The sequence below is a fragment of the Pristis pectinata genome, chromosome 16 (assembly GCF_009764475.1).
Source record: "Pristis pectinata isolate sPriPec2 chromosome 16, sPriPec2.1.pri, whole genome shotgun sequence".
Classification (NCBI taxonomy): domain Eukaryota; kingdom Metazoa; phylum Chordata; class Chondrichthyes; order Rhinopristiformes; family Pristidae; genus Pristis; species Pristis pectinata.
The window spans coordinates 15,679,887-15,692,399 of record NC_067420.1 but is presented as its reverse complement, the minus strand read 5'-3'; positions in this window follow the sequence as shown (position 1 = coordinate 15,692,399).

Here is a 12,513-nt window from a genome sequence, read left to right as displayed (position 1 = left end):
CTCATAAGTGGAAAATCTTGTGTATTTAAATCTTGATGGGGCTCTAGTCTGTGGCAAGAGAGGCACTACTGCACTAAGGCTGAGTGTTTAATGTATTAATGCATGGAGTGGGGAGGGGGGAAATATAAGCTGCTTCAATTTGGTTGATTTCTGTTCCAAGATGCAATGATATCTGAACCATGAATTGCAAGTCAGACACCTAACTGGTGGCAATGTAATAATTCAGCTGCTATATACATAGTACTCTATTTGTTTGAAAGCTGCAACAATGGCCTGGGGCTTTCTGTGTCCTAATTATTTTCCATCAAAGGGTATGTTTTTTACAGTTGAAATATTTTGCCAGATTTGCAACACTTTTCGTGATTTCTTTAGATGATCCTAACGTGGCTCTATGTTTTGGGGCTTTTTAGACACCAGTCCTTAATTTGCATGATAAAGACTGCAAGTTACATATTCACTCCAGATATATTGAGCATTCTTTACACATGGTAGATCTCTCGCTTCTCTCACTTCCTATTCTGCTTGCTTTATGTAGCCATGATCAGGAAGGTAAGTAGAGTTGATCTGTCTGCATCCTATCAGAATCTAATATGAAACAAAATACACAAGAAAATTGTCATTGCATTTTCTAAGTGCAAGATTTCAGATGCTGTCTTGTAAACAAATGGACAAGACTTTCCCTTACTGAAGGAACTTGTAAGCTGGTCAAATTCTAGCTCTTAACAGGAGCATTACAGGGAAGCTATTTCTGTTTTTAACTCTTGGCCAGCCACACTCCCTGCACTCCTCAAAAAATTTTGATTGCATTTTGCTTAATCCGTCCCAATGTCTTGATTCACCAGTTTAGGCCAGGAATTAGAACCTTGCAGGCTTGGCTGCCAAAAATGGGAGGTGCTGAAATGATACATATGTTTGACTGACCTGCAGAGTAATTTAAAGCCTTGAAGTCATATGTGCTCTGAACTCGAGCATGTCTTTGTACAGTATAGTTTTGGGCTAATTTTGGTACTGGATTTGATCATCTGAATGATTTTGGGACCTAGTCTCAACCAAACTTTTTTTTAGCTTCTACACATGTGGATATATATGTACCAACATCACATGGTGAACTACAACTGATAGCTATTCAGATTCAGTTTAAGCACCATTTTGGATGTAATGTTTTATTGAAGGAAGATTCCCCCACAGGGTAGGGTCTGGATCCTCGGTCTGTCTCACTGAAATACAAAGGGGTTGAGGATGTTGTCAATTTTCTACACAAGTTCTACCTGTGAAAATTCAATAGAAATCTACAATTGCAATACCTTATTGCAAAATAACTACTTGTTAGTCTTTGCAGATGAGTAGCATTGTTATCCTCATTTAAATCCTCTGCAGAGATCCTCTTCTGAAGAGTAGTAATCTAAAACAAGTAACCTGCCAACTTCCCATCCCCCTAATGTGTCTCACGAATTAAACTTGGTTCTAAAATTGTGTTCTGGTATGAAGGTTTCTCTGCAAGGAGGCCATCTTGTGCTCCATGCGTGAGATTACATTTTGTCAGTTCTGCAGGTGTAGTTTAAACTAATGGATCCCTGTGTATATAAGATCATTCTTTCTGTAAAAGCAATTACATCTCCGGTATCCACTATTGCTTGGATCAGTAACTGTTCAAGATGCAAACACTATTATTAATAAAACTACATTATTTTCTTACGTAATTTGTACTGTTCACCTTCAAATTTCTTTGTTTCACATTCTGAATTCTATTAAAGGAATTGGGTCAATAATATGTCTAAAAATTTGATAAATCCATTAATTTTGTTTTTAAATATGACAGTGTGACATTTACTGCTAGTTTAAAATGATGCAACCAGATCTTATTTGAAGTGATATATTTGTCATATTGCCAGGAAATGTATTCATGAAACAACTGTATCTTGGCCCTGGTATGTCAAGAGTTTTTGTCATCTTTATTGAAATTGGTGAGGCAATTTTGTGGTGGTCGCTGATTTTGCTTTTAAAACTCAACATCAAGTGTATTTTTTCCTTATTACTGGATTCCTTTGCAACCTGTATACACTTGTTTCATCTTGGAGGTGAAGTGAGCATTAAAGCCTTTTATTTATTTTGAAGATTTGGTGCAAAGGGATCTTTATACCAATACCAATATTGTTAACTATAATATCCAGAACTGCACTGCTGTTGAAAATTAAAACAATTTTTCTATCAAATCTAAGCCATTGAAAGTACAAGAAATAAATAGAGGTAACAGTATGCCATGTGGTCTGCCAAACCTCCACTGCCGTAATACAAAAAGATATGACTGATCTACCTCAGAACCATTCTATTTCTTTAGATTCCAAAAATCTATCAAACTCTGTCAAATATCCTCAACAATCGAGTATCCACAGTTCTTTTGTGTAGACAATTCCAAAAATGAGTAACATAAGAATTTTTTCTTACTCAGTCATTAACACTTAACCTTTTATCAAGAGAAAATGCCCATGAGTTCCAAAAGAAGGCATGGAGATGCAGAACTTGGTGACAGCACTCTCACAATGTAAATGGGTAGGATTAACTTGCTGAGATTTCAGCAGAATTTTAAACCTAAGGATATTTAAGTAAAAACAGAAAATGCTGGAAACACTGAGCAAGTAAAGCAGTGTCTGTGGAAAGAAAAACAGTTAACATTTTGTGTTGAATACTTTTTGTCAATGTTTTATGACTCTATACAAAAGAACTGTGGATACTTGATTGTTGAGGATATTTGAGACAGTAAGATTGCATTAATTGAAAGTCTGCTTCTAACAAAATTCTGAATGTTTTTAATTTGTTAAAATTGATTTTTGTGCAGCTGTTACATTTGCTAAGGAATACAAATAATCTAGTCTGGATAAATTAGTTGCAAGTGAATTGATTGGATTGTTTAATTATTTTTCAAAATGCACCTTAGTAAAGTGCAGCCAACTCACTGAACACTTATTTTAGTCTGGCAATGTATATTGCTTATTGCTTAGTAATTTTTTTCAGGTTTATTATCATTGACTTATATGTCGTGAAATTTGTTGTTTTGCGGCAGCAGTACAATGCAAAGGCATAAGATTACTATAAGTTACAAAATAAATACACAGAGCAAAAATAAAAGGAATAATGAAGTAGTATTCATTTGTAACTTCGTTCCAATGTATTTGCCAGATTTAAATGATTGACTGAGTTAGATGTGGGTGTTTTAAAAAATGGGCTAGGTGAGGAGTTCACCATCTTCATGTGGACACTTTCAAAGCAGGACAAACTTTCATGTTAAAAATTACCTTGACTTGAATGGCTGCCAATCTCATCTGGCAATGCTCAGATCTGAGAATATGTGCAAATATTATGAAGAGTGGAATGCATTTACTCAGACCTCCAGATCCATGAAAACCCTACCAAGCCCTCATCACTTGGCCTTAAATTGAGGAAGGCACTAACTCTGATTAGGTGATGTCCAGCCACTAGAACATGACAGAATCTGAGAGCTGTAGGGGCATAAGCAGCTGCCTCAGGCTAATCTGTACTAATGTCACCAGGCACTGACCGGCCACGGAGCATGAGTGACCATCGACCATTCCTGTCGGAGAAGAGCCTACCTCCTGCACTGCTGGAAAATCAAAGCCATCTCCGCATGAGTAAACCACCACTGATGCAAAAGTTTACTGTTTCCTAAACATCCATTGGGCAACAGCTGAAGCCAAAATGTAGCCTCAAACCCTGGCTGCACCACTTTATCATTACCATACAATTGAAATGGTGGGTATCTTTTTGTGTTTGTAATTTAAGATGCAAATTAAAATTTTAAGTAGTTTTTATTAGTATCTAAGTTAAAAGTATGCATAAAGTAGTTAAGGATAAAGATTGTACATGCAACAAAATAGCAGTCGATTTTCTCAACTAATTGAAATATGAGAAGGCTGCTTTAGCTAAATTGGGTAACCCCATGTGTGCATAAAAATTGCTGCCTGCAGCTTTGGTTCTGATTTTTTACTTCCTCTGTAAACCAGTCCTATCCCAAGCAAATCTCAATGAAATTTAGAAAAGCTGCAGAAATACTCAAGGTGTTGGGGGAAGGAGGGAAAAAGAAAGAAGGAAGAGAAAAAGGTTAATTGTAAAATGAGCCATTCTATAATTATCAAAATGTGTTCAAATGTTACAGATAGTCTGATGTTTTCCCATATGTGGACACATACTAAGTGAAACTTTTCCATTTTCTAATTTACTAATCGGAATATATTAAAGACTCAAGAACTGTTACTTTGCAATTGTGGACAAAATGAAATCATTAATAATTGATTATCCCAGTAACAATCTCAGAAACACACAATGCTGATTTTTTTCCCCCGATTTCTTATGGGAAACCAAGAACTATTTAGTTTTCATTGGTTAATTTTTTATTAACTTGTTTGTTATGCAATAGTCTTTAATGTGCAAGCATGATGACTCCACATTTAAAACTGTTGTGTAAGTATAAACTCTAAAGCAGTTTCTTTTGCAATGGTGAGGCAGGATGTCAGCATGTTTCTGTTTCTCCACTTGATGAGTTCTCAATCTTACAGCTATCAGAGTGGTTAAGCAGTTGCCTGTGTGGAAAGAGTGCAAATGAGTAACATTTCTTGAATTGCAGTCTTGTGCCTGGCTTTGAATGGCATTGCTAGAGGTGTATGAGCAGATTGTCAACCCTCTCTCTTAAAAGATGCACAAGGTTAAACAGTATCAAACGTCCAGTATAGAAAGGGTAGTATCTAAATAAAGGAGTAATATACAGGCTGCCCATGCCTATGTAGCAACATAACAGTTCCTCCTTTCAGCTACACCCAAAAAAGATGCAAATTAAATTCACTGGTAACTGAAGTTCAAATTTGTAAATGCATCCTGAAGGTTATTTTTATGGTACTCCACATCTTGGGACTAGCAAAAGATGGGCTTACAGGTGTATTTTAAAATTGTAGTCAATGTTTTAACCTACAGAATGTAGCAGTCAAATCCCATGTATAGGCATGTAATTGTGATGCAACTATTTTTAGTGATGCTGACTGGGGAATAAATACTGCAGAATTGTTCCTTGAAATAGCATTAGGGCCATATTGAACATGATCCTCCCTAAGTTAAGGCCTGTGTTCTGTGACAGTGTTGTGGGTGCATCAGACCATAATGGCAACTGGGCCCCCGCACAGTGCATACTGAGGACTTGGCCAAACACCACCAAAACTGCCTTTGACACCATGTGCTGTCAAAGATCTGTTTCACTTTTTAAATGTCTCCCATAAACAGCCATTTATAAAAATAGTTGAAATCTTGCAAGTAAAAAGAAATTGAAACATTAAACTTGTCAATTAAAGATATCAGAGAAATAAGACAAATAAACAAAAAACTTAGCTAAACCTACCTTTCTAATTAAGATTAACGGCCCCATTTAAACGAACAGGCACATGGTAAGTACACCAGATGCGGCTGACCTGAAACTGAGAGGACAGATACAAGTGTACGCAGCCGCTTCGCTCAAGGTATAACACAGGGCCCATTTGACCTCTAAACTTGTAGCAGCAAGTCAGAGGTCCTCTGTGGAATTGCTGATGAGCTGACAATATGTTTCTTATCCAATGATAACCTTTGTATGTCCCTGTGAGAGCAAATGTACAGGTTCTTGTTTTATGGTCTCATCCTAAAGATGGTAGCTTCAACAGTAAAGCATTTCCACTTTTCTGTGTTTGCATCACATTTCTGATTATGACGTCTACTGTTTGATCCTTGTTCAGAAGGATCTTTGCCTATTCAAGTACATTAAGTACTATTCAAATACAACAGTAGTGCATCTAAACTGAAGATAGAGATTTTGGTTACTGCCATTTATGAGGATTTAACAGTAGACATTGAAACAAGTCATACTTGATCGGTGTGGAAACAATTTTCAGTGAGTTACCTCCCTGTATATAAATAACAATGAAAATCATATTTGTATCCTCAGCAACTGGTAATGGGCCTTCATAGTCTAGAGTCATTAGCATTCATTTATAGCTTATGAAAAGAAAAGAATCCTCAAATCTGATGCTGATCTGATGAATTCAATTGTTTACATAATAAAGCAGATTTAATAGTTCTAGTTTAATTTAGACTTGAAATACATACCGTTCTAATAACTGGTTCAAACTTAATTTGCCTTCACCATGTATTAGTCATAGTACACAAGCATAAGCAAATCCAGTTCATATATTCCTTAATGGCATTAAATGATGCACATGCATTTACAGGGCTCTGCCCTTCCAGGAATTATAATTACCTTGAATGCTCAGATTATAAAAGGCTGAGAAAAATGAATTAAAACATAACTATTTTGCATATGATAAATCATTCTCTTATCAACTAGATATTTATCAACCACCCATTAAAGACAACAGAGTTCAAAATGTAACATTCCATTTTCTACTCAGTCCAACTATTAGTAATATAAAACCACTTTTATGTATGTTTTTTTTCTAGTGTGTTGCAATATAATTTTATTTCCCCATTTTCATTGGGGAACTGCCTCGAACTGATTGCTGCTATCTTGCAATACATTTGGAGAAGACTGAACTCAGAAGCTTTGTCCTTGTCAAAAGCAGCAAAATTCATTCTTGCTAACTTCACAGGTAATTATTTAGAAGAAAAAAAGGGCACTGGACCTGCCTATAAAGAGACCCAGGACTGTTGGACCTTGTTTCATCATCTCCATTTGCATTGTTATAGCTGTTCTAACTGACATGGGTATGATCTGTACACTTGTAAATGGCATTTCAGTGATTTATTTAAAGAAGTTATTGCACAATAACCTGTCATAACAGTTCTATATACCACAATCTCACAAACTTGTATCATTTAGCAGAGGTTCTGTGCTGAGATGGGAGGCCTCCGAACCTTCAGATCTCCAATAAAGTCCAACACAGTTCCCTTTATACGTAATTAATAAGAAAAGGAATTGGCAGGGGTTGAGCACCATGACTGTGCAGCACCATTCCAGCAGGTTTTATTATCTTGGCTGAGTGTGCTGCACAACAATTTTACACTAACTTTGCTGCATTATTGGGGGGCGGGGGGTGGGGGTGGAAGTGAAGAGAACTTAATTGTATTTGCTACAATATATTTCCACTTAACATCTAAAGAAGTTAAGTTCTCTGGGTCGACCTAATCTTTCTCTTTCCATTTATTATTTATACCGTACTGAAGTGACAGCCTTCATCCTGAAGCATGTTGTACAATGAATTTTGTCAATTTTAGTGCCAGTTACAATGGCAAATATAACAATTGCTCTGGATATCCACAAGCAGCAATAAGACTTGGGTAATTTATTGATGAATGGGGGAAGGTGGTCAGGAATAGAAGCTAGTTATCTCACCTCTGGGTGTGCTGGCAAGACTTGTAATCAAATCACCTAATCCAGCAGAATATCCAATGGAACATTGGTTTGCAGTTTTAGTTGGGACATTGTGCTCCTTTCAATATTGTACTGGAGTGTCAGATTTAACCTATTTGCTTGTGAAATTAATCCACAAACTACTACTAAGGATATATCTCACAACATCCCAAAGTGCTTTCTACCCAGTGAGATGTTGCTACAGGAAGCCCCCACAAATACAAATGCAAGTGCAACCCAGCTATTCTGATTTATTAGCATTGCTAGCAGAAACTAAAATATTGTCCAGGACAGATAAAATGTACAGAGTCATCCTCAAATGGAGAGGGTGGATGGGGCCTTCATTTAGCACCTTGTCGAAAGATTAAATCTCAGGCTGTGCAGTGCTGCTCAGTACTACACTGAAGTAGCAGCTAAATTGTGTCCAAGACTCTGGCATTTGAAATGACCTACATGAGTACTGATACTAAGTAATGCTGAAAGTCATGGGCTTGGTGCTAAGTGGGAGATGTTAGAACCATGAATAATGTCATTATTTTATCTGTCAGAATTAAGGGGCTCAGTTTTTGTGCTTCAACGTTTCACCAGCCAGGACTTTATCCCTCAAATTTTACTTTACATAATTTAACTCTGTTTATTTGATCATCTTCATGAATTTGATGTAGTATGACACCCGACACACTTCTGGTGGGGTGTGTGGTTTTGTAATTATTATATTGAATACAACAGCACCAAATACCATAAATATGTTAAATGAATATTTATCCCCAATAATATTAGCATGCATAGGTGATGTGGATTGCATACAAGTGTTCGAAGCCTGTTTTCTGTACACTCTGAAACAAACCAGCATCATCAATGTAAATGTAAGAACTGGACCTGGAGGCCCTACTTCTCTCATTACTTTCAATTAATAATTGTATTGTTAAAGGAATTACAGGGCTTTAGCTAAAATCTTGCATAAAGCAGTTCAATTTTATTCAAGTTATAACCTACTGAGGCTGTGTTTTGTCCATGCTCACTGTTGGTAAAAAGTTGAGGTTAATTTATTTGTCAGTCAAACAAAGATGTTGACAATTCCTATTTGTATTAAAAATACCGTGTGTACGTCAATGCTGAGCAAAAGGAAGCCAGGGAGATGAATGGAATCTGCCTGTGGGCATATTCAAGGTTTGTGAAGTATCAACTTTCTGAAAATTGGACTATGCATTCAACAGACCTAAAAATGTGGGCAAACATTTGGTCTGCATTGACTGGATTCAATACTGACTTATTTAGTAATGATGGTAAAAATAGTGGGGAGTTCTTTTAAGATATAACACAAGAAATTTGAATTAAAAAAACAAAATAATTTGCCATCTAAGAGCATTGGTTAACAAGTTCTTGCATACCAGTCTGTATTTCATAACAGCCGTTCAGATAAACCCATCTGATTTTTCATTTGTTTTACATTAGTTGATGGTTTCCTCATGGAAACCAAAGCCAAAAGACTGAGCAGAGTCTTAATGTCATGTCCCATGACTGCTTGTTTTGCAAACAGACAAGGAAGTGGAATACCCTGTAGCCCTTGTTATATACATCTGAATGGCTATTATTTTCACTAAAATAAAAGATTTATCTATTGTCAGCCCTTGTGTTTCTTCTCATGGGGATTCCAAGCATCATAACAAACTACTGTAATGTAGTTTGCAATTTCAAGTAAAATGGCAAAGGCAATCTATGTAGCAACATGTTATCAGTTTACAAAAGAGCACAAGAAAATAGAACACGAATAAGGGTCGAAATGTCTAATACTAGAGGGCATGCATTTAAGGTGAGAGGGGGCAAGTTGAAAGGAGATGTACAGGGCAAGTTTTCTTACACAGAGTGGTGGGTGCCTGGAATGCATTGCCAGGGGTGGTAGTGGAGGCAAATATGATAGAGGCATTTGACAGTCTCTTAGATGGGTACATGAATGTGCAGAGAATGGAGGGATTTGGACTTGTGTAGGCAGAAGGGACTGGTTTAGTTAGGCATTTAGTTACTAGTTTAATTAGTTCGACACAACATCGTGGGCCGAAGGGCCTGTTCTTATGCTGTACTGTTCTATGAACAGGCTGTGTAACCCTTCTAGCCTGGTAATGATTATGGCTAATCTCATCATAAACTTAGTTCAACTTTCTGTCCTATTTTCCATAAGCATAGGCTTTCCCATGGACCAAAAGTCAGTCTATTCCAGCTTTGAATGTATTCAATAACTCTGCTTCTAGAACTATCTGAGGTACAGAATGCCAAAGGTTCTTCCTCGTTTCAGTCTTGAACAGCAACCCCTTATTCTGAAACGATACTCTCTAATTCTAGATTCTTTCACAAGGGATAACATCATCTCATCATCTACCATCAATATTCATCAGAATCTTATTTCAATATCTCTCGTTCTTAGTGCACAGAGCAAGAGCACAGATCCAATTTGTTCAACCTTAAGGCAATGCCTCCTTCTCAAGGATCAACCTACTTAATCTTTCCTGCAATACCTCCAATGCAAGCACATTCTCCATATGGAGATCAAAACTGTAGGTAATACTCCAGTACAACTGTGCCAAGATTTCCATATTTTGATACTCCATCTCCTTTGCCGTTAAGGCCAACATTCTCTTTGCCTTCCTTGTTACTTGCTGGATCTGTGTTTTGTGACTAGGGACACCCCCAGATTCCTCTGCACAACAGTATTCTGTAGTCTCTCTCTATTTAAGCAGTATTCCATTTCTCTGTCCTTCCTAACAAAGTAGATAACCTGATATTTCCCAGTGTTTTTGCCCACAAACTTAACCCATCCATATCACTTTGTAGACTCCTTGAGTCTTCCTCACAACTTGCTTTCCCACTTTAATCATTCAGTAAATTTGGTTACAGTACATTTGGTCCCTTTATTGAAGTCATTAATATATATTTACGTAGTTAAGACCATGGCACTGATCATTAGTTACAGCTTGCTAATCTGAATATGACCCATTTATCTCACCTGCTTTTTTGTGCTAGTTGATCATGTTAATATATTACCTAAACACCACGAACTCTTGTGAGGTACCCTTTTGTTTGGCACACTACTGATTACCTGTTGGAAATTCAAGTGCACTATATCTGCTGATTCACCTACTCATCAGGTCCTCAAAAGAACAGTAATAAATCCCTTTCATAAAATTTTGTTAACTCTCCCTGAATATCTTGCTGTTACTTTCCCCATTGAAAAGTAACTTGTTTTCTCACATTCCAGTCATAGAATCATACAGCATGGAAAAAGGACTTTTGACCCAACTTGTCCACACCAACCAGTGGGCATCCTTCTGTATTAATCCCATCTCCCAGCACTTGGTCCATAGCCTTCTAATCCTAGGTAATTCAAGTGCTCATCTAGGCATTCTTTAACTGTGGTCAGCAACACAGTTCCAGGTGGTACATTCCAGGTACTTGCCACTCTATTGAGTGAAGAAGATCACCTCAAAATCTCTTCCCTGTAAGCCTAAATCTGTCTCCTCTAGTTCTATCTACCTATGATATGGGGAAAGGTTACCTCCACTCTACCCTATCTATACCCCTTATTTTTCTATACCTCAATCATGTCCTCTTTCTAGCTCCTCTGCACTAGGGAGAACAGACCTAGCTTCTTTTGTATCTCCTCATGACTGAACTGCTCCATCACAGGCAACATTTTGGTGAAACAACAAACTATCTGCTGGAGGAATTCAGTGGGTGGAGCATCATCTGTGAGAGGAAAGGAATTGTCGATATTTGAGGTTGAAACCCTGCATCAGTCACAGATGCTGCTCAACCCACTGAGTTCCTCCAGCAGATTGTTTGTTGCTCTGGATTCCAGCATCTGCAGTTACTTGTGTCTCCAACATCCTGGTGAACCTCCTCTGCACACTCTCCAGCACTATCACATCCTTCCTATAGCATGGTGACCAGAACTGCATGCAGTACTCCGGCTGAGGTCTGACCAGGTTTTTATAAAGTTGAGACATCATAGATCATAGAACAGTACAGCACAATACAGGCCCTTCGGCCCACAATATTGTGCCGACCTTTAAACCTCGCCTAAGACAATCTAACCCCTTCCTCCCACATATCCCTCTATTTTAAATTCCTCCATATGCTAATCTAGCAAGCTCTTGAATTTGACCAATGTACCTGCCTCCGCCACTGCCCCAGGCAGTGCATTCCATTCCTCAACCATCTCGGGGTAAAAAAAACCTTCCTCTGATATCTCCCTTGAACTTCCCACCCATTACTTTAAAGCCATGCCCTCTTGTATTGAGCATTGGTGCCCTGTGAGAGAGGCGCTGGCTGTCCACCCTATCTATTCCTCTTAATATTTTGTACACCTCTATCATGTCTCCCATCATCCTCCTTCTCTCCAAAGAGTAAAGCCCTAGCTCCCTTAGTCTCTCCTCATAATGCATACTCTCCAAACCAGGCAGCATCCTGGTAAATCTCCTCTGCACCCTTTCCAACACCTCCACATCCTACCTATAATGAGGTGACCAGAACTGGACACAGTACTCCAAGTGTGGTCTAACCAGAGTTTTGTAGAGTTGCATCATTACATCACGGCTCTTAAACTCGATCCCATGACTTATGAATGCTAACGTCCCATACGCTTTCTTAACTAGCCTATCCGCCTGTGAGGCAACTTTCAGGCATCTGTGGATATGAACCCCCAGATCACTCTGCTCCTCCTCACTACCCAGAGTCCTGCCATTAACTTTGTGCTCTGCCTTGGAGTTTGTCCTTCCAAAGTGTACCACCTCACACTTCTCTGGATTGAACTCCATCTGCCACCTCTCAGCCCAGCTCTGCATCCTATCAATGTCCCTCTGCAATCTTTGACAATCCTTCACATTATCCACAACACCACCAAGCACTGGGTCATCTGCAAACTTGCCAACCCACCCTTCTAGCCCCTCATCCAAGTCATTAATAAAAATCACAAAAAGCTGAGGTCCCAGAACTGATCCTTGTGGGACACCGCTAGTCACAGCCCTCCAATCTGAATGCACTCCCTCCACCACAACCATCTGCTTTCGACAGGCAAGCCAATTCTGAATGCACACGGCCAAGCTTCCCTGGATCCC